This window comes from Rhinopithecus bieti, unplaced genomic scaffold (assembly GCF_001698545.2).
Source record: "Rhinopithecus bieti isolate Rb0 unplaced genomic scaffold, ASM169854v2 scaffold_5130, whole genome shotgun sequence".
In the NCBI taxonomy this organism is placed as follows: Eukaryota; Metazoa; Chordata; class Mammalia; order Primates; family Cercopithecidae; genus Rhinopithecus; species Rhinopithecus bieti.
In genome coordinates this window covers 143,919-166,908 of record NW_016804792.1, presented here as the reverse complement: position 1 = coordinate 166,908, position 22,990 = coordinate 143,919, and the positions used below count along the sequence as shown (strand labels likewise).

General features: G+C 39.7%; 1 long non-coding RNA gene across 1 annotated transcript; it reads right to left on the bottom strand.

Annotated features, from left to right (window-relative positions):
* Positions 1–9,359: 9,359 nt before the first annotated feature.
* LOC108528565 (uncharacterized) lies at positions 9,360–22,912 on the bottom strand. The gene is made up of 5 exons (XR_001885192.1): positions 22,859–22,912; positions 22,641–22,757; positions 11,593–11,702; positions 9,840–9,965; positions 9,360–9,490 (listed from the first exon to the last, which is right to left on the bottom strand). It is a non-coding gene; the product is annotated as an uncharacterized LOC108528565 (long non-coding RNA).
* Positions 22,913–22,990: the final 78 nt, after the last annotated feature.

The following is a 22,990-nucleotide window of genomic DNA, read 5'->3' as shown; positions in this document are numbered from 1 at the left end:
AGAAAAAAAGAAAAAAAGAAAGAAAGAAAGAAAGAAAGAAAGAAAGAAAGAAAGAAAGAAAGAAAGAAAGAAAGAAAGAAAGAAAGAAAGAAAGAAAGAAAGAAAGAAAAGAAAGAAAGAGAAAGAAAGAAATTGACCAAAAACATTAGTTTGGCAATACTGAGGTCCACTGCAAATCACCTCCCAAAAAAATATGATCTAGTTTGCCCCCAAGTTGAATCAGAAATATTAAAGTTGGTGAGACTTTTATAATAATTCCATGTAAAAGCGGGACCTACAACAGACTTGTTGACCCAGTGTAAGCTCAGGTCAGTCAAGATGAAGAAAAAGCAACTTGAGGCAAGGGAAGATGTGAAACAATTCAAAGTGATGCATATGACTCCAGCTGCTGCTATGTGAAGTACCACCGTGAGATACAGCAGCTTTCTCAGCAGGCTTGTCTACGAAAACATCAGGGACTCTCCTGGAAATTGTGCAAAGTAAAACCTCAGAGTCTTTTTTGGAAGGTAGCAAAGAGAAAATTTTATTTTTGTCATTGATCAGAGTTTACCCCATGAGGCGTTTAACCCCCAAACACATTTCTGATTGGCATCATCTCTTCCCTTTTGTGACTTAAAGGATGCCAGAATCCTGCCTTTGCCTTTCATCAAAGTCTTAGTGTGGTCGAAGACTCCAGGTGTGTGACTGTTTGGCTGGCATTGTCTCAAGTCCAGACCTATATTTACTGACTTAGAATCTATATTTTAACAAGTGAGTGATTTGTGCATACAGTGAGGTTTAAAAACCACTACACTATACCACACGGCCTTTCCACAGCCTCATGTGGGTCAATTATTCCTTGATATTGATTCAGAACCAACTTGGGGGCACATCTCAAGGAACAATTGTTTCCTCTTCTTCGGCTATTTCCTTCGAAGGCCTGGGGAAATTGTTTGTATGCCACAGACCTCAAAAGTGGGGTACACGCTCAAACCGTCTGGGAGGTATACTTCAACATGAAATGGCAATGAAAGTTTAGGTTTCTGTCCTGGGCATGCCCAACATGAAATCTCTCCCAGGGAGTAAGGCAAATTGTGTCCTGTGGCCTTGAAAATTATGGCCCATGCTTGGAGCTTGGAGCTACCCCAAGCTCTCATGAACGTGATTCAAGATCCTTTCTAATCTGGTCTCATGTTTCTAATGTTCCAGATACCATTTGCAATAACTGTCAACCAAGTGGTAAAGCATTATAACAATTGAATACTGGTGGCTTCAGTATTAGTCTTCATTCAACACACTTTTAGTAAATACCATCTCTGTGCAGACAACAGGCAAGGTACTGGAAATACAAAATGGATCAAGACACAGCCTCGTTCTCAAGAAGTTCACAATTATTTTGGATGTATTGCTTGACATTAACAAATAAGCAGGCTCACGGTGGGCTTTAACACAGAAAAAAACAGTACTAAATGATATACATTGATAACAAGGTCATGGTCAGTGAGAATGTTCATGATAATGATCATCTAATATGTATCATATGCAGATAAATTATGGTTCCACGCTTATGTGGCTCTAATAAGCAGTGTCCGGTATTTGTGGGAGCACAAATTGTAACAGTTGTAACTGTTGTATGTGCTCTACTTGCTTGCAGCAGAATATCTTGTTTCTGTGGGATTCTTCAGTCTGCCCTCCCATGGGAAAACTGATCAAGAGAAAGCAGAGGCATCTACCTGTGATGGATGTGTTGGAAAGTTTATTTAGCATGCATATTCTATGGCAGCATATGTAAATACATTTAAAAGGTACTGACATGTCTTGGGGAAATTAATTTTTGTGTATTAAAATTATTCCAGTCTCCCTGGATATGTGAGGCTGCCTTGGATCAGTTTCTCTAATTTTTAACACTGGCTTGGTCCCTAAGCATAGCTACTGTGGGTCTGTTTCACGACTGGGATAAGTCCAGGGAATACCTAAACACTTTACAGAGTTTATTTTTAACATTGAAAACTTCTATAAGAAAGGTATATCTGGAATATCTAGAAAATGAATAAATAGAAATGTTATAGCAATTGCAAAAGTGGTCATGATTGTATTTTCATTCTCTCCCCTAAAGGTGTCTTTGAATACCATTTCTGGAAAATTCTTGGCTCTTTAAAAGTATGGCATAAACTGACAAAATTCTCATTTGGGGGATAAACAATTCCCAAACAGACTCTTCCTATAAAACCAAATACTTTTAAAGCTTTGAAAATAGTTTTTTAGTCTTCTTTAACTTCCAACGACAGCTTGGGGGATAGAAAAGAAGAGGTTATTTGGCAGGAATCCAAAGGTTGAAATGCTTTCAGTTGACTTCATTTTTATTTCTGTCCAAAGTTTGGCCATGTTTGCTTAAAACTGCACTGACCTTCATGAGAGGGCCAGTGGTTGGAAAAATTTCAAAATAAAACAAAGGCTAATTCCAAAATTAAGCCTACAACATATGGTATAATCTCCTGAATAACATATGCAAATAAAATGTTTCTAACAGAGTTTCAATGCCATGATTGTATGAAACAGAGACATGACATAACTTAAGAAAGACAAAAGGGGGTGCTCTAAGGTACAAGTATCTGAGAAAAAGTCCACATTTGCCATTTCAGAGAACACCCTAGCATGTCACACATAGAACCAGAAGCATATAATCCTGGGGCTATTACCTGCTCTGTGTATCACAAAAAGAGTTAGGTAGCTTGAATAAGTTGCCAAAGGCCCAGGGTTCTTATTCGTTGAATAGAACTGTTAGCAACTTCATTTGGTGTGGGTGTTACATGAGGATTCATTAATTAGTGTTTGCATAGCACACCAAGGATGAAAAGCTCTAAACATTAATGATAACCAATTTCACATTCCTCAGCAATGCCTGCAGTGATTTCTGCATGTAGAGAAATGATAGAAACAGGCTTTCATACTTCATCAACACATCACTTAAAAGGTGACTCTTCAGTGGATTAAACAGAATGCAAAATTGAAAACTGGGAGACAAGGGAGTTTGCAACGGTATTAATTATATACATGGGCATTTTAATGATTGACAAATGAAAGAGAGAAGCACACAATTTACATACATCTCCAAGCAAGTGAAGTTTGTTTGGTCGAATAATTTAAGGAACAAGATTCTTTGCTGTTTGACCCCAAAGACGATGGATAATCACTGTTTCACATTAGACCATCAATATTGGCTTAATTTTTTCAAATGTTTACAAGGAAAATACTGGCACTATCTAGTTGTTAATAGACTATTTTTTTTCTTTGCAAAGTAATTAGTATTGGCTTTATTTTGTTTGACATAATACATGTTCAGTTCAAGGATAACAATTGCAGACACTGGGTTATTGTTCTTTTTTTTTCATTCAAATTAGTTTTTAGGTTAAAAGTAGCAGTCTTGCCTCCTAGGACATGAAGCATGAAACATTTTACATTATCCCTAAATTCTCTCAAGTATTTTTTCAGAAATAAACGATCTATCCCAATTGATGAGATCCACAGAAAGGAGTACAACACTCAGTGTCATAATTTTATCATTCACTCAGCTTTATTTTGTAACTCAAAGAGGAAGTTATTTATTTCTTTTCAACTAGACATATGTGCCTTAAAGTATAATGAGTTTCAGCAAAAAGAGCTTTCCTGCCCCTGTAGAACATTTTTAAATTTTAGACTTATGTGGAAAATTCTATTTTGCAATTGATATACATACAACATATACATATGGATGGAATCCAATGAATTTGGTACGATAGCTAGACATGTTCAAATTAGCAGTCTTCATTTGGAGCACAAATCTTGCTAAGGCACCGGCAGAACCTGTCTAGGAAGAAGATGGAGTTCAAGATGGCCAGAGCAATCACTGTAACATCCTTTAGTGTTTCATAGAGAAAACTAAGGAAAGATGACAATAGCCTTTAAAAGTGCCAGGAAAAGGAAAAAAAGGATCCAATTTCCAAAGAAAAATAAGTCAGGGGTCAGACCAGATATCAGCATGCACAACTCACCAGAAATATGCCCCAAGCTCCAGCTGCTAAGTGATTTCTTTAAACCGTCAGATCATTGTCTCTTTTGATAGATATTTAAAACAAATAAATAAACTTGTTAGTGGGATAACAGGTCATGGAATCCTCCTGCTTGCTACAGAAGAAAAAGAAAATAAATCGGACCAAAGCAAGTTTATATCTGAGATTCACTTCCTAGTCTACAGCTTAGAAGATAGCCTAGTAAAATTGTGTGTGTGTGTGAATGTGTGTGTGTATATATTACCACGTTGAGTGACAAAATGGTAGCTGTCATAATGTGCCAGTTAACATGTTCAATAGAAGCTGATTGTTGAGGGTCCCCTGGGAAAAGAAGACAGAAACATGACAAAGAACAAAGATCTTGGATCAATAATGCTTGGGGGAATAAGACAGAGAAGGTTATTTACTTGCATTGATCCGCTGCTGCCGTGGCGTAAACTTGGCCTGTTTTTCTTTTGTTAACCTTTAAGCCTGAGTATACTCAGAGGCAACCAAGGAGCCAACTAACAGGTGTAGATTAAGGATCGAAGGAGGTCACCGTACCTCTGTCACCACCAGGCACCCATGTAACAACATCCCTGAAGAAATTTAAACATCAATAGCCATAATAAGGGCAAATTTATCAAGCCTGGCCAGCTCTAGCTGCGAACCTGCCTGCGTCCAGCTGGTTTGCCCTTGCTAAAGCTCAATTGATTTGGACATTCTTTTACTAGAGTTGATTATCAATTGTGACATAGCAAATTTGTTACCTTCCAAGTGCTGAGCATAATGTAGCCACTGGAGTCTCTAAAGTGAAAGCACCTGGACTTAAGTTACCCCTCACTAGTGAAAAGACTGAAGGGGGTGACAATCTTGCTCTTTGGTGCACAGGCCAAGCCAGCTGCACTTTGGATGCAGTCTGGGCTTCTCCCGGAGAAGAAGATGAGGAAGATGCAGAAAGAAAGGATTTTTCAGATCAGTTGAGATTTGTTGAGAAAAAAGTTAAGTGCTCTATTGAAAGCCCCATCTGTAAGCTAGATCAAACGCCTTTTTTTTTTTTTTTTTTTTTTTTTGAGATGGAGTCTCACTCACTTGCCAGGCTGGAGTGCAGTGGCGTAATCTCAGTTCACTGCAACCTCCGCCTCCCAGGTTCAAGCGATTCTCCTGCATCAGCCTTCCAAGTGGCTGGGACTACAGGTGCACGTCACCACACCCAGCTAATTTTTGTATTTTTAGTAGAGACAGGGTTTCACCATGTTGGCCAGGAGGGTCTCGAACTCTTGACCTCATGATCCGCCCTCCTTGACCTCCCAAAGTGCTAGGATTACAGGCATGAGCCACCACACCTGGCCTAGATCAAACTCAAGACATGCTATTTTCTGCACCTGGAACATCCTTGCCCATCCATCTCCATTTACCCAAATTAGACCCAATCTCCAAGCCAGAGCTTGGAAGCTCCTTCTCTGAAATTTGCGATGTAAGTAGTTTTCTCTCACTCTCTCTCACTACTCTGTATTACACTTACTTTTCTAATGTCTCTTTCTTCCCTTGAAAGAGTTTATCTACTTGAAAGAGATAAGATTAGGTAAACTCTTTCAAGTAGATAAACTCCTTGAAACCAGGTGGTTGGTTTACATACTACTGTATTTACTAGGTCACAATACTGCAAGTATCAACTATATTTAATAAAACTTGCTGGTGGCTGAGTTCTGTGGCTCATACCTGTAATTCTAGCACTTTGGAAGGCTGAGCAGGGTGGATTGCTTGAGCCCAGGAATTGGAGACCAGCCTCGGCAACATGGTGAAACTCCATCTCTACAATAAATACAAAAATTAGCCAGTGTGGTGGTGTGCACCTGTAGTCCCAGCTATTCATGGCAGCTGTGATGGGAGGATTGCTTCAGCCTGAGAGGCAGAGGTTGCAGTGAGTTGAGATGGCACCATTGCACTCCAGCCTGGGTGACAGAGTGAGAACCTGTCTTAAAAATAAATAAAACTTGCTGGTGCGTGAGTATAAATGAACAGAGAAATATCATAATTTAGATGTAGGTAATAATTCCAAATTGAGGGATTAAATGATTAATATCAGGGTCTAATCAGAGGCAAAATTGCACATAGCTGGTTCATGTTCCGTAACTAGATTTTCTTTTCTGGGGCAATTTCCCATGACTGGTATAGCACTCTCTTCTCCACCTCCACCTCAGCTGCACCTCCAGGCCTCTCTTCTGTGTACATTGAGTTCCCTTATCTGCCACTAGCAGTCATAATTAGTTACTGGTTATTTATGGGTCAGTGTAACTCAGTAGTAGGGCTCTGAGGGACACATATATTTGCTAACATTTTGTTAAGAATTTTTGTATCTAAGTTCGTGATAGGTATTGGTCTTCATTTTTCTTTTTTATACTGTTTTGGTATCAGGGTAATGCTGGTTTCATTCAACTATTTTTGTAAAGAAAGTTACCAGTGGTGGAGTAACTGACCACCCTTGTAGAAAGCTTTGTACCCATAGCATCCTTTAGATTTACAGTACCAGGTATTTCACATATAAAGTACCCTGCTGGTATGCACAATAGCCATGTGGTAGAAGTAGGTCTTACTACTTCTGCTCCACTGTTAAGGAAATTGAGGCTTAAGGTGGCTCATTATTAGCCCAACATCACCCAGCTAGGAATTCGATAGCTTAGACAGGAACCAGCATCTTCTGACTTAACACTCCTGTTCTTTGGAGGCCTCTGGATTTTAATCTGTATCCATATAGTGCTATTTCATACAAAACACAAACTATACGAGAAAAAGTAGGACTTATTGTGTAAAAGATTGTAGATGGAAGAAGTAGGGAGCAGATATGCATTACAGAAAGTACAATTCCACATTGTTCCTGCACAGTACTTCTCATCTACTTTCTCTCTTGATCCATAAGGCAGGTGGGATCATATTCAGAAAACGACTCAGACCACCTTATCCTCCAGTGCCCAGAAAGGATAAGTAGTTTAGCAACTTGTAACCATTCCAGCTTCACAACGCATCGTCAACTGTTTCCTACCGAGGGCTGTGGTGGAACTCAGAAGCCCTATGAAGTGTCAGTGATCTGTGGCAGGATGATCTATATAGCCAGAGTGCACCAGGACCCCCAGGTAAAAAGGCACCCCTCAATTCTCCTCCCCTTCCCTTATGGAGAAGTTCTGTGTGGTACAGTCCTCATTAAGACCCATGGTAGCCTTGCTCTGCGGTGTCTGGAAAGCTGCTGTCTCCCAGCAATGTGTCCTTTTTCTAAAACACAAGAGTTTTCAGTTCACTCTTTCCAGGCCTGGTATCCACATCAGGAAAACAAAATAAATTAAAAACGTGAAACACCTTTCTAATGAGCCCTAATTGCTGCCTCTGCTGATGAGATCTGCAGAAAGGCCAAGCTTGGAACGGGCCTTAGAAAACAGACTTCTTTGTCTTGTGAACTAGAGTCCCCCAAGGCGGCAGTAAGTGCTGGACTTGAGGACATGTTGCTTTCCAGTTTCCCATGTGTCCTGCCTCCTGCACGCAAAAGCTGGAGTGTCTCCTGTGGTCGCAATGGGGTTTCCTGAAACGATCCCTCACCTAAAGATGACAAAGAGCAACAGTGAACTCTCCCTTTTTAATTTTGCCTGATTTGGTAGCAAAATGCAAGCAAACATACTCTATACAACATGATAATGCCATGTTGTGACAACTGGAGGGTAAAGGAGTCAGGAATGTGTTTCCAGGAGATTGAATGAACCCCACAACTAGACTTTTGAGTGGAACAGCCAATATGACCATTTTTTTATTCATACATTTATCACAGAATTCCTCATGGTATTGGTGAGGCCAGCCTGAGCTATGCACTCAAGATAAAGTAGTGCACCTGGCTGGCACGGTCATTCCCTAATAGAGCTACCTGCAAGAACAAGATAGACACTAAACATAGTTGTCAAGTACATGTCAATTTTCTTTCCATTTTTCATGAATTGTAAGAAGGAAAACCAGAAGGTGCTACTGAAATCATAATAAGGGAATGATTTAAGGTAAAGATTTAAGGAAGTTTCCTCAGAAGAAGGACCATTTAAGCCTTAGATATGAAGTGGAAATAGGAGGTAGTGGGGCCCAGAATGAAGGAGGAGGCAAAGAGAATCAAGTCTTTGAGGGGCAAAAGAGCCTGTTGCATCTGAAAAGCTGAGGAAAATTCACTCTCTGGAGTAGGGTAAATGCTGTGTTGGGGCCATCATCAAGCAAAGGGAAAGGATTTTGTCCCATGTGCAGCAAGAACCCACTGAAATATTTAAATTAGTTTGATGACATCATCTGGTTAACATTTAAAAAAACATCTTGGGCCATTCTTTGGCAATTGGAGGTTGGCAAGAAAGAAAGTAGAGGTTCAGAATAGGAGGGTCTTGAAATAACCAATGAAGAAGATGATCAGAACTAAGAGTGTAGGATGTACACACACAGAGAGAGACACACACACGCCCCTATTATGTGGATACAGGTTAAAAGATAATTTAGTATCTTTAGAGAGATGAGAGACTGTATCACATACTTTACATAAAAGTAGGTTATGTATATAGTTTTATATAATTAAAGAACTTGAAAAAGACAAATACAATGATCAAAATAAAGAAGTAGAACCTAACCCTTGAGAAGTTCAATGGGTGGGATGGACAACCTGGACATCGCTGAAGAACAATTGTCAGTGTACTGAAAACCAAAGGAAATCTTCCAGAACACAGATCAAAGAATGTGGGAAAAATCGAGAAAATGAAGCAACATGGAAAATGTGGATGATATTCTTCTCACCTCTCTTTCTAGGAAGAGTCAGTCTAACCCTCCTGGGTTATGTTAAGTGTAGGGAGAAAAAGATAGGCATCAAGCTGTTGCATGCTCCTATCCCAAGCAAACTCACGTTAGTCAACAAGATAATAACTTTCTTATTTCTGTTATTTCAGGGCACTATCCAGGCAGGGTGATGCTAATAGATGACAGAAGCACAACATGGACGTAGAGCCACATAATTAATTATCTACACTGGCTTTCGACAAAGTCAGGAGGAGGGAAAAATGTGCAGGAGGTATGGCTCTAGAAGGTCTCCACTCAAGTTCAATTTAACTAATTTATACACAACCCGATTTATTTCCTTGTGATTTTTTTTTCCCCCTGGGGAAACAAACCCATTCCAAACTCTTTCCAAAAGTATTTCCCATTAAGTATCAAGACAGACAACAAATAGCTCCACTTTTAATTTTCACTTATTTCACACCTGCTATTTTCTAATTATAATGTCATCAGCATGTAGAAGGATTTCCCAAAGCAATGATGGTCTGTGTGTACATAATTCAGGCTTTATTGAAATTTTAACCTCATTTGGTCAAACTCCAGTTTGTAAGTAGTAGAGTCAAGATTGCAATCCAGGCAGTCTGTCTCCAGAGGCCACTTCTGTAAACACTAGGCTGGACCCTGAGTTAAGGCAGGCTTTCCTAAAAGCAACATTATTGATATTATGGGTCAGATAATTGTTGTGGGATTCTTTCCTGTGCATTGTAGGATGTTTAACAGTGTCACTGCCTTCTACCCACTAGATGCCAGTAGCAACCCTCTGCAGACATTGCCAAATATCTCCAGGGTGGGGGTGACAACAGTGCCTCTGGTGAGAACCACTGGGCTGGGGTACCCACCGGAAACTTAGAGCAAGCACTATACTTAGGTTGACTATTAAACCATTCCCATTAACATCCATGCGCCTGACTTTTATAATTCACCATTGTTTTAGATGGTCTAATCAATGCAATAAAATAAAGCAAGACATATAATGTATATCAAACCTACCACTATTTGTAACTGTGAACTCATTTGCAAAGAAGACGTTCCTTTCTGATGGCTTCTATCTTATCTTGGGAGAGTTTTAAGAGAAGTCATTTACTGAAGTCAAGGAGGAGGAAAAACCATGGAGTTCTGAGAAGAGACAAAAACATGAGATGTGTCTTAGGGAGAGTGAGAGCATGGTGAGAGACAAAACAGCTTGATTATGGGTCACATTTATTGTGGTTGAGGTTGCTGATCAGAAGTCTTCATATTTTATTTCCAAAAAAATGTAGCAGAGATTTTGGTCAGCTGCTTGCCAATGGCCCCACCAACATCTTCCAAGTGGGCTCCTACTCCCTCTCCTTAATAAGCACTTTTATTCCAGTTATGTGAAAACTACCAACTGCTATCTTTTCCTAGACTGTAAACAAAAATTCATTCATAAATATATAAAGTGTTATAAAATGCAGTGTTAAGAATATGTAAATCAATAAAGTATTTGTTGGAAAGTTTATCAGTATATGTCAAAGAGAAGAATGTTCCTACCATTGTCTCAACAGTCCAGTTTCTAGGAAATTTTCCTAAAGTAATAACTGAACAAGTACAAAAAGATGTAACCAGCAGCATTGCAATAGTCCTAGAAAACTGGGAACAATCTAAATATTCTCCCTAGGGGATCACGTAAGTAAACATCAGTGCACACAGGCAGTGGTCTCTGATACTGTATTAAAAAATAATGTTGATAATGTATTATTGAATAAAAAATTGCAGGTTATAGGTAAGCATTCATGGTGTAATTTCATTTGCAACATATTGTATTTAGGAATATAGGTACTTCTTTAAGGCTATTTTTGTTTGTTTGTTTGGTCTTGTTCTGTCACCATGACTGGAGTGCAGTGGCCTAATCACAATGAGCTGAAACTTCAAACTCCTGGGCTCAAGCAATCCTCTTGCCTCAGCACCTAGATAGAGTAACTGGGATACAAGCATGCGCCACAATGCATGGCTACTTTTTTACATTTTTTGTAGAACTGAGGTCTCTTTATGTTGCCCAGGCCAGTCTTAAACTCCTGGCCTCAAGTGATTCTCCTGGCTTGGCCTCCCAAAATGCTTGGATTACAGGCATGAGTCACAGTGACCAGCCATCTTTAAGACTATTTTTCAAAGTATTACCTATGATTATATCTAGGCAGTGGTATTTGGATAATTTTCATGTTCTTTTTTGTACTTTTTGGATCATTAGACTTTTCTACATAGAGCATACTTTTTTTTTGATAAAACAGCAAAGTGGTTTCCAAAAGAATGAAAATGGTCAAATGACTGACATTGACAGTCATTGCTGAAGACAAAATGCTTTGATAAACTGAATAGCAGAAACTTTGATTGTTAGATCCCTCCTCTTTGAGATGGCTAAGTCCATTTCATACATAAGAAGGCTGACTCACAGGATCTGGTCTAAAAGAAGAAGCTGATGTGCTTTGCATGTATATTTAGTCTGCAAAGCTATCATTCTACTGAAAACTCTACAGCTAATTTAGCAAAAACAAATAATAATATTCAACTCTGCAGCCACAGTCAAGACCTGTCTGTGTGTTCATTTTTCTAGCGTATGGCCTCTGCGTGGCTGGGTACAAGCAGGCCTGCCTCGCCCAGAGGCCTGGTACATTCTGACCTGCTCACTAGTGTTGGCCAGTTGGCTGCTTGGCACCTTTCCCGGCAGTCATTGCTCTCCACGCACGACATCTATCATTGCTCCAGTCAGAAAGATGACACCTACCTGATGGGTGGGCAGAAGCGTCTTCTTTTACCATATGCTGGGAATTGTCAGGGACTGTTCATGCCAAGGCTGGCTACTTTTAGTGCCAGGAAACAGGCCTTTTCCAAAGCCTGCCAAAAAAAATACAAATAAAAATTTAAAAAACCAATTTTCACATATCAAATTTTGCGTTGAGTAGTTGTGTAACAAGTGATGCAGAACAGAGAATTATGGACATTTTTCTGGCATCGATACATGCAACACAGAAGAGAAGAGCAGTTCTCATCTGTGAAATGAGAGAGAGAACAAAAAAAATCTCTGACCTACATAAATATTAGGTTTAGACCTAGCCTCAGGCAGAGACAGTGGGTGGCTCACCTATCCAGTGTAATTTAATGAACATCGAAATGCCCACCTGGGGTGGAAGCTGCAGTTCTCACCATATGAGTCATTCTTTGGGGTTAAAGCATTCTCTGATGAAGGATCCTGTTGTGTCCCTGTCTGTTCCTTGGGGGGACAGAACAACATTAAACCACTGTCTCCAATGACCATATTTGTGCAGATTACCTGATTAGATAGAGTGGATAGGTATATTTTAATGAAATCATGCAAAATCAGGAAATGTTGGAGGCAAAAGATACCACTGTTTGCTGTTGAATCGAGACGTCTGTGCCATCAGGGAACACGACAAGGACACAGGCCTGCGATTCTGAGGAACATCTCCAAAAAGAAACTCAGAAGAGAGGAAAGAACCACAGTCCTGTCAAAAATGAAATAGGAGAATGGTCCCATGCACAGTTTGGGAACTCAGGCTGGAAAGACCCCCTGAGCTAAGCTTGGGACACTGTCAGAATGGAGAGAAAGAACCCAGCTGAGAGGTGCTGGGAGAGTGAAAGGCAGAGACAGAATGAACTTCAAATTTGAGGAAAAAGAATGGGGAATGCAAGAGGCTGCTGCTGCATGGGCAGAAGATAATCGTCTCGCAGAGAATGGGGAAGACACAGGGGTGGATAGGGTCAGGCAGTTCAGGCACATGTCCAGGGACTCGCTCAAGGAATTTATTCCATTGCCCTGGAGCATGTGCTCCAGAGCAGGCAAAGCTACTTTCACACAACTATCAACTCCACAGGCTGCTGCAGGACGTCCAGTCCTCATTTTAACTTAGCGCAGTCTCATCAGGTCTTCTACAGCAGCCTGAGGTTTCTGCTCCTGAGGTTTCTGTTTGCGTTGTGTTTCCACCTGGCTGTGCCCATCCTCACCAACTTTTTACAAGAGCACGTGTGTGCAAGTGTGTAGGAGGGCATGCTTGTGTGTATATATTTGTAAAATATATTGCTAATTGTTCCCTTAACAAGTTTTTGCTCTCAAAACATACTTTGATGTGTTTATTTATGCCTTTTTTGATTATTTGGCCATTGTTATAGGAAGACCAAAACAGAGTGATATGGTTTGGCTGTGTCCCACACAAATCTCATCTTGAATTGTAGCTCCCATAATTCCCATGTGTGGTGGGAGGGACTTGGTGAGAGGTAACTGAATCATGGGGGCAGGTCTTCCCTGTGCTGTTCTCATGATAGTGAATGAGTCTCATGAGATCTGATGTTTTTTTTTAAGGGGGAGTTGACCTGCACAAGCTCTCTCTTGTCTGCCACCAGGTAAGACATGCCTTTCACCTTCTGCCGTGATTGTGAGGCCTCCCAGCCATGTGGAACTATGAGTCCATTAAACCCTTTTTTCTTTACAAATTACCCAGTCTTGGGTGTGTCTTTATCAGCAGCCTGAAAATGGACTAATACACAGAGCTATAATCAAAGGCAACACACTCTCCAACACTTTTTCCTAACGTTTTGTGGGAAGTGAGAAGTATTCTAAAACTTTCTTCCTTATCCTGGGAAGCTTAGAACTTAGTAATTCTGCTAACCTATCTTTGGAATTTCAGAAGCCATTAAGGGGAGAAAAATTAACAGAAAAATCTCTATGTTCTAGTAGTCCTGGTGTTAGACCCAGGTTCCAAACCTGGTTAGGAGTTTGCTAGCTGGGTGTCTCTATGTGTTTCAGGGTTCTCATCTATACATCAGGGAATATAACAGAATACAACTCGTAGAAATACTGCTTAAAAGAGATTTGACTACACATTTTTTTTGGTCTACTAATGTAGCAAGAGGCAGTTAAACAGTATATAAAGACAAATAAAGACAGTAACAAAACATTGGTAGTCAATACCATATACATGATTTCTACAAGTCAATAAAAAAATAAAGAATATGAACAGATAATTCTCAAAAAATATATAAAAAACCCACAAATCTATGAAATGACACTAAACATTCTTTTAAAAGTAAGAAAAATGCAATGAAAACATATTCGCATTTTTGTTCCCTAAGAAGTTGGTAAAATTTTAAAAGTTTGATATTATCCAAGTTGGCCAGTGGAGTGGAACACAGGCTATCCCCAACAGTGTTGGGGCAAATATAAATCATTGTGACTGTAAAAAGAATGTTATTGTTATTTTTTAAATTGACACATTATACATATTTGTGTAGTACAATAAGGTGTTTCCATACATATTTTTTGTCATGCAATGATTCAATCAGTTTAGTCAGTGGATCCCATCACCTCATGCATTTATCATTTCTTTGTGGTGATAGCATTCAGAAGTCTCTCTTCTAGCTACTTGGTAACATACAATATTTTACTATTAACCATCATCAACCTATTGTGCAACAGAACAGCAGAACTTATTCCTCCTATCTAATTCTAGCTTTCTACCCATTGATGAACCTCTCCTTATCCTCCCTTCCCCACTCTCTTCCACAGTTTCTGGTACTACTCTTTGCTTCTATGAAAACTTTTTTATTTTTTCTTAGATTCCTCCATATAAGTGAGATTATGTGGCATTTGTGTTTATATGTCTGGCTTATTTCACTTAACATTATATTCTCGGGGTTCATCAATGGTGTTGGAAACAACATGATTTCATTCCTTTTTATGGCTGAATAGTATTGTGTTGTGTATTTATACATTATTTTCTTTATTCATTCCTTCACTGTTAGACATTTAGGTTCATTCCATACCCTTGCTATTGTAAACAGTGCTGCAATAAACATGAATGTGTGGATATCTCTTTAACATACAGATTTCATTCCCTTTGGAATATATACCTAGTAGAGGGATTGTTGGATCATATGGTAGTTCTATTTTTAAGTTTTTGAGGACCCCGATACTGTTTTCCATAATGAATGTACTAGTTTACAATCCTGCCAACAGCCTGTAAGTGATTCCTTTCCTCCACATCTTCCACAATATAGTGAGGTGTTATCTCTATTGTGGTTTTAATTTGCATTTTCCTAATAATTTATTATATTGAACTGATGACCTTCTGTGTATTCTTTTGAGAAATATTTATTAAGTACTTTTTCCCTCTTTTTTTTTTTTTAGATGGAGTCTTGCTCTGTCACACAGGCTGGAGCGCAGTGGCGCGATCTCTGCTCACTGCAAGCTCTGCCTCCCGGGTTCACGCTCTTCTCTTGCCTCAGCCTCCCAAGTAGCTGGGACTACAGGTGCCCGCCACCATGCCTGGCTAATTTTTTGTATATTTAGTAGAGACGGGGTTTCACCGTGTTAGCGAGGATGGTCTCAATTTCCTGACCTCATGATATGCTTGTCTGGGCCTCCCAATGTGCTGGGACTACAGGTGTGAGCCACCGCACTTGGCCACTTTTTCCCATTTTTTAATCAGGTTGTTCGTGGCATTTGCTTTTTTTGTGTTCTGGATATAACTCCTTGTCAGATGTATAGTTTGAAAATATTTTCTCCCATTTCGTCAATTGTTTTTTGTTCTGTTACCAGTTTATTTTGCTGTGCAAAAGGTTTTTAGTTTGATGTCATCCCATTTGTCGTTTTTTGTTTTTGTTGCCTAAGCTTTCAAGCTTTTATTTTAAAATCCTTGCCCAGTTTAATGTCATGAAGTGCTTTCCTTATATTTTCTTCTAATAGTTTTATAGTTTAGGGCATGACATGTAAGTCTTTAATCCATTTTGAGTTAATTTGAAATATGGTAAAAGTAGGGGACTAGTCTTATTCTTTGGTGTGTGTGTATACAATTGTTCCAGCATCATTTATTGAAGACATTCTTTTCTGCATTGTGTGTTCTTGGCACCTTTGTTGAAAATCAGTTGTCTGTAGGCATGTGAATTTATTTTTTGCATTCTCTATTCTATTCCATCATTTTTTATGCCAGTACCATGTTGTTCATGTAATGTATTTTAAAACCAGGTAGTGTGATGCCTCTAGCTTTCTTCTTTTTGCTCAAAATTGATTTGGATATTTAGGATCTTTTGGGGTTCCCAATTTTGGGATCATTTTTCTATTTCAGTGAAGATTTTTTATTTCTGTGAGTCATTGGTATTTTGACAAGAATTGCATTAAATCTGTAGATTGCTTTGGGGAGTATGGCCATTTTTAACAATATCAATTCTTCCAATCCACGAATATGGGATTCTTTCAGTTTATTTATGTCATCTTCATTTTTTTTTTTTTTGTTTAAAGTTTTATAGTTTTCCATGTAGAGCCTTTTCACCTTATTGGTTAAGTTTATTCCTAAGTTTCATAGCTATTTAAAGTGAAATTGTTTTCTTGATTTTTTTTGACAGTTTGCTATTAGTACATAGAAACACCACTGATTTTTGTATGTTGATTTTGTATCCTTCAATTTCACTGAATTGGTTTATTAGTTCTAACAGTTTTTTGGTAAAATGTTTAGGGTTTTCTCTACATAAGATCATGTCATCTGCAAATGGGGACAATTTGGCTTACTTTTCTATTATTTGGTTCTTTTTTTATTTTGTCTTACCTAGTTGCTCCGGCTTGAACTTATAGTTCTATGTTGAATAGAAGTAATGACAGTGGGCATCCTTGTCTTGTTTCTGATCTTAGAGACAAATCCTTCAGCTTTTCCATGTTTAGTATGATGTTAGCTGTGAGAACATTATATATGGCCTTTATTGTGTTGAGGGACAAGCCTTCTATACCTAATTTGTTGAGACTTTTACCGTGAAGTGATATTAAATTTTCTCAAATGCTTTTCTGCTTCTATCCAAAATAAGATCACATGGTTTTGGTCTTTTGTTGTTGTTAATGTGATAAATCACATTTATTCATTTGTATGTTAAGCAATCTTTGAATACCTGTGAGGAATTCCACTTGATCATAGTGAATAATCTTTCTCATATTGTTTTAAACTCAGTTTGTTAGTATCTTGTTGAGAATTCATTATCATCAGTGTTGGTATGTCATTTTTTTGTTGTTGTATCTTTGTCCAGTTTTGGAGTCAGGATAATGCTGATCTCATAAAATAACTTTAGAAGTATTTTCTTCTCCTCAATTTTATGGAATACTTGGAGGAGAATTAGTATTCCTTCTTCTTTATATCTTTGGTAGAGTTCAACAGTGAAATAATCAAATCCTGCATTTTCATTTGATGGAATGCTTTTATTATTAACTTAATCTTCTTACTCATTTTCATTCTGTTCAGATTTTTTTATTTCTTCAAACATATTTATAAATTTTCATTTAGTATTGGTAGATTGTACATGTACATGGATTTATTCATTTCTTCTGATATAAAATTTATTGGCATATAGTTGTTCACAATAATTTGTCATGATTTTTTGTATTTCTGTGATATCTGTTGTAATGACTCTTTATTCATCTCTGAATTTACTTATTTGAGTTTTATTTTTTCTCAATTAGTCTAGCTAAAGTTTTGTGCATCTTTTTTTTTCTTTCTAAAAAATTAATTCTGGAGAGGGGAGCCAAGATGGGTGACTAGACTCAGTCAGGAAGAGCATCTCCCACTGAGACATCAGACCATCAAGAATACTAGCACACTCCAAGTAGATATTTGGAAGAAAGGCATTAAGGGTGAAAAGAGGGAGGACACAGTTCCTGAGCTGAGGAAGGTGAAAACCCTGCAGAGTGCTGCCAAGCACCATGACTCATTCCAGCCTCCAGTGGTTCCTGGAGAAGGGGAGACTTAAACAGGTGAAGAGTGGTTCATGCCCTTCATGGGCCTCCAGAATCCTAGCTTCAGGAGACCCTCATGATGCCCTCAGACATTTGAACTGGCAGGAAGAGATGCATGAAGAAGTGGCAGGGATAGTACTGTAGTCTCTGTGGAGCCCAGAGAGTTTTGTGTGAGAATGGCTGCAATGGAGCATGACCAGGGACACCCATCCTCCAAGGCATGCCATGCTCCTTTAAGTGGCTTTGGGCTTTGTTGGCTCTCTAACCTGGACACAGAAGGGCTCTCTTACCCATGGGGACAAGGTCAGTTTGTTCTGAACACCCTTCATTTGCTGGCTTCTTGCTGGGTCCCTTCTGACCACATCCACTTGCAGTGCAGGCTTGGATTCCAAAACCAGGATTTCTTGTGCAGCAGACATCACAGCAGATCCCACCTAACCACTGGACAACTTCAGCAGACAGGCCTTAGTAGACGCAGACATGCCACCCNGTTCTAACAGTTTTTTGGTAAAATGTTTAGGGTTTTCTCTACATAAGATCATGTCATCTGCAAATGGGGACAATTTGGCTTACTTTTCTATTATTTGGTTCTTTTTTTATTTTTGTCTTACCTAGTTGCTCCGGCTTGAACTTATAGTTCTATGTTGAATAGAAGTAATGACAGTGGGCATCCTTGTCTTGTTTCTGATCTTAGAGACAAATCCTTCAGCTTTTCCATGTTTAGTATGATGTTAGCTGTGAGAACATTATATATGGCCTTTATTGTGTTGAGGGACAAGCCTTCTATACCTAATTTGTTGAGACTTTTTACCGTGAAGTGATATTAAATTTTCTCAAATGCTTTTTCTGCTTCTATCCAAAATAAGATCACATGGTTTTGGTCTTTTGTTGTTGTTAATGTGATAAATCACATTTATTCATTTGTATGTTAAGCAATCTTTGAATACCTGTGAGGAATTCCACTTGATCATAGTGAATAATCTTTCTCATATTGTTTTAAACTCAGTTTGTTAGTATCTTGTTGAGAATTCATTATCATCAGTGTTGGTATGTCATTTTTTTGTTGTTGTATCTTTGTCCAGTTTTGGAGTCAGGATAATGCTGATCTCATAAAATAACTTTAGAAGTATTTTCTTCTCCTCAATTTTATGGAATACTTGGAGGAGAATTAGTATTCCTTCTTCTTTATATCTTTGGTAGAGTTCAACAGTGAAATAATCAAATCCTGCATTTTCATTTGATGGAATGCTTTTTATTATTAACTTAATCTTCTTACTCATTTTCATTCTGTTCAGATTTTTTTATTTCTTCAAACATATTTATAAATTTTCATTTAGTATTGGTAGATTGTACATGTACATGGATTTATTCATTTCTTCTGATATAAAATTTATTGGCATATAGTTGTTCACAATAATTTGTCATGATTTTTTGTATTTCTGTGATATCTGTTGTAATGACTCTTTATTCATCTCTGAATTTACTTATTTGAGTTTTATTTTTTCTCAATTAGTCTAGCTAAAGTTTTGTGCATCTTTTTTTTTCTTTCTAAAAAATTAATTCTGGAGAGGGGAGCCAAGATGGGTGACTAGACTCAGTCAGGAAGAGCATCTCCCACTGAGACATCAGACCATCAAGAATACTAGCACACTCCAAGTAGATATTTGGAAGAAAGGCATTAAGGGTGAAAAGAGGGAGGACACAGTTCCTGAGCTGAGGAAGGTGAAAACCCTGCAGAGTGCTGCCAAGCACCATGACTCATTCCAGCCTCCAGTGGTTCCTGGAGAAGGGGAGACTTAAACAGGTGAAGAGTGGTTCATGCCCTTCATGGGCCTCCAGAATCCTAGCTTCAGGAGACCCTCATGATGCCCTCAGACATTTGAACTGGCAGGAAGAGATGCATGAAGAAGTGGCAGGGATAGTACTGTAGTCTCTGTGGAGCCCAGAGAGTTTTGTGTGAGAATGGCTGCAATGGAGCATGACCAGGGACACCCATCCTCCAAGGCATGCCATGCTCCTTTAAGTGGCTTTGGGCTTTGTTGGCTCTCTAACCTGGACACAGAAGGGCTCTCTTACCCATGGGGACAAGGTCAGTTTGTTCTGAACACCCTTCATTTGCTGGCTTCTTGCTGGGTCCCTTCTGACCACATCCACTTGCAGTGCAGGCTTGGATTCCAAAACCAGGATTTCTTGTGCAGCAGACATCACAGCAGATCCCACCTAACCACTGGACAACTTCAGCAGACAGGCCTTAGTAGACGCAGACATGCCAAACCCTTCCTCCCACTGCTTTTCCAGTGTGCACTTACCTGTGGCTTTCCCCCACTGCTACACAGGTGCACACATGGAATTCACCATTTTGGTGACACTGGCTCATATGTGTGCATGGGCCTCGCCACCCCAAAGTCCCACCCCTGACAGCATGCATGCACTCAGACACCACCACATTACCCCCAACTGTTGCTGGCAAACACATGTGCAGACATCACCACACCACTGCCCTATTGATCCTGGCACACATACAAGCATGCACCCCAATGCACTGCTGCCCAGCCACCAGCATGTGCACATGGGTACAACCCCACTATCACTCACTCCTCCAGTGAAGTGCTTTTGCAAGCATTTCCCATTGTTGTTGCCAACAGACTGAGAAACTTGGCCCCTCCAGTGAAGCAAGTGTTTGTCCTCGAGGGGGCAGAGAACACAGCTGTGGGCCTCCTACCAACACTCAGGATTAGAGCACACAGGCCAGAAGTGCTGAGCTTAGCCTGGGCCCCCTAATATCATCCAGAAATGAAGCCAGTCAACTAAACCCAACTTATGCCACAGTCAAAACCTCATGAGCATCAAAGAATACAAAAGCAAAAAGCACCATCTAAAAGACAAAAATGACAAAGATTAAAAGAACATAAGGCCACACAGATGAGAAAGAACCAGCACAAGAACTCTGGTGACTCAAATACCAGAGTGTCTTCTTGCCTCCAGATGATCACAGTAGCTCCCCAGCAATAGTTCGTAAATAGGTTGAAATGACTGAAATGTCAGACATAGAATTCAGAATCTGGATGGCAATGAAGATGAAAGAATCTAGTCAAACAGTACAAGACATGAAAGACAAAAGCGGCATTTTAAGGAAGAACAAAACTGATCTGATAAAGTTGAAAACTCACTACAAAAATATTATAATACAATTGGAAATATTAACAGCAGAATAGAACAAGTTGAGAAAAGAACTTAAAGACTTTTTTTTCAAGTAAGTTTGTCAGATAAAAATAAATAAAAAAACATTTTGAAACAATGAACAAAACCTCCAAGAAATATGGGATTATGTAGAGACCAAACATATGACTCTTTGTCATCCCCGAAAGAGAAGTAGAGAGAGCAAACAACTTGTAAAATACATTTGAGAATATTGTCCATGAAAAATCCCCCAATCTCACTTAGAGAGGTTGACATTCAAGTTGAGAAAATTCAGAGAACTCCAGTGAGATACTATATGGGATAACCATCTGATGACACATAGTCATCAGATTATCCAAGGTAAAGGCAAAGAGAAAATATTAAAGGGAGCTGGAAAGAAGGGGCAGGTTACCTACAAAGGAAACTCCATTAGCCTAACAGCAGAGTTTTCAGCAAAAACCTGACAAACTAGAAGAGACTGGGGGCCTATATTCTATATTCACCATTCTTTTTTTTTTTTTTTTTTTAACAGAGTCTCACCCTGTCACCAGGCTGGAGTGCAATGGTACGATCTCGGCTCACAGCAACCTCCACCTCCCGGGTTCAAATGATTCTCCTGCCTTAGCCTCCTGAGTAGCTGGGACTACAGGTGCCTGCCACCAAGCCCAGCTAATTTTTGTATTTTTAGTAGAGATGGGATTTCACCACATTGGCCAAGATGATCTCGATCTCCTGACCTCATGATCTGCCTGCCTCAGGCTCCCAAAGTGCTGGGATTACAGGTGTGAGCCACTGTGCCCAGCCTCAGCATTCTTAAAGGAAAAATATTTCAACCAAGAATTTCATATCTAGCCAAACTAAACTTCACAAGTGAAGGAGAAATAAAATCCTTTTCAGACAATCAAACATGAAGGGAATTTGTTACTACCAGGCTTGCCTCGCAAGAGGTCTTGAAGGAAGAGTTAAACATGGAAACTAAAGACTGTTAGTAGCCACAACAAACCCATCCTTAAATGGATAGACCATAAACACTATAAAGCAACTACACAATCAAGTCTGCATAACGACTAGCTAACAACACAATGACAGGATCCAATCAGCACATATCAATATTAACCTTGAATGTAAACAGGATATGTGCCCCACTTAAAAGGCAGTGAGTGGCAATTTGGATTCAGAAAAAATATCTCCCATAAAATGGCAGACAGCAGATAGGATTAACAAGCAGCTCCTGCTTAGATGGACAGGACAGTGTCTGGAGACTCACACTGTGAACTTTTACTCCATGAACCACTGCAGGAACATACCAGAAAAACTGGAAGAATTCACAGACCCTTTGAAAGAAGAGGCTTGCCGCTGCAAACCCCATGAGACAGCCAAAACACTGTGAGTTCCCAAAAAGTGAGGGGGAAAAAATCAACCTTTAAACACACATCCTCACTGGAGAACCTGAAAATCCAGATCACAGGAGAAGGATTTAACCTTACCTAGAGCTGAAATGGATTTAGGCAGCAAAGCAAAATATAAAAGTAGAAGAAGCATCAGGACCCTCCCTGTTCTTAGCTTGAGCCCCAGAGAAGTCATTCCTGGCCTTATCTCACAGAGGTCCTTCTGGAATGGAAGGTGGCCAGCAGAACTGGGGAGGGGCCACAGGGCAAAAAGAGCTCCTAGCTGAACTTTGTAATAATTTTGACTGAGCACAAACTTTCCTGAGCAGAGTCTGAGGGGAGCAAATGAGAAGTGCAGATACAAGTACAGAAGCCACATCAAATGGTGAGGACAGGTGGAAAGGCAAGGTGTGAGAGCCCTGCCCACTTTCCCAACAGGGAGGCTTGTGCCCTGGGGTAAGATCTCAGCTCGCTCACCTAGATATAAACTCAATGCAGGTGGGGAGTCATGGTGCGAGAGAGACTGGTCTTGCTGGCTGCCTAGGAGCTAGGTAAGGCCTGTCACTTCTGGCTTCCTCTCATTTCCCTGGCAACCTGTATGAAACAGCAAGGGTAGCCATAATCACCCAGAGAACATAACTCCACTGACGTGAGAACCACCCCCAACTCCCCACAGTGGCCGCAGCAAGCCCCACCTAGAGAGTCTGAGCTCAGACCTGTCTAATCCTGGCCCCACCTGATGGTTTTTCTCTACTCACCCTGGTAACTGAAAACAAAAGATGTAATCTCTTGGGAGTTCTATGACCTCCCCCCCCAACCCCGGCCCC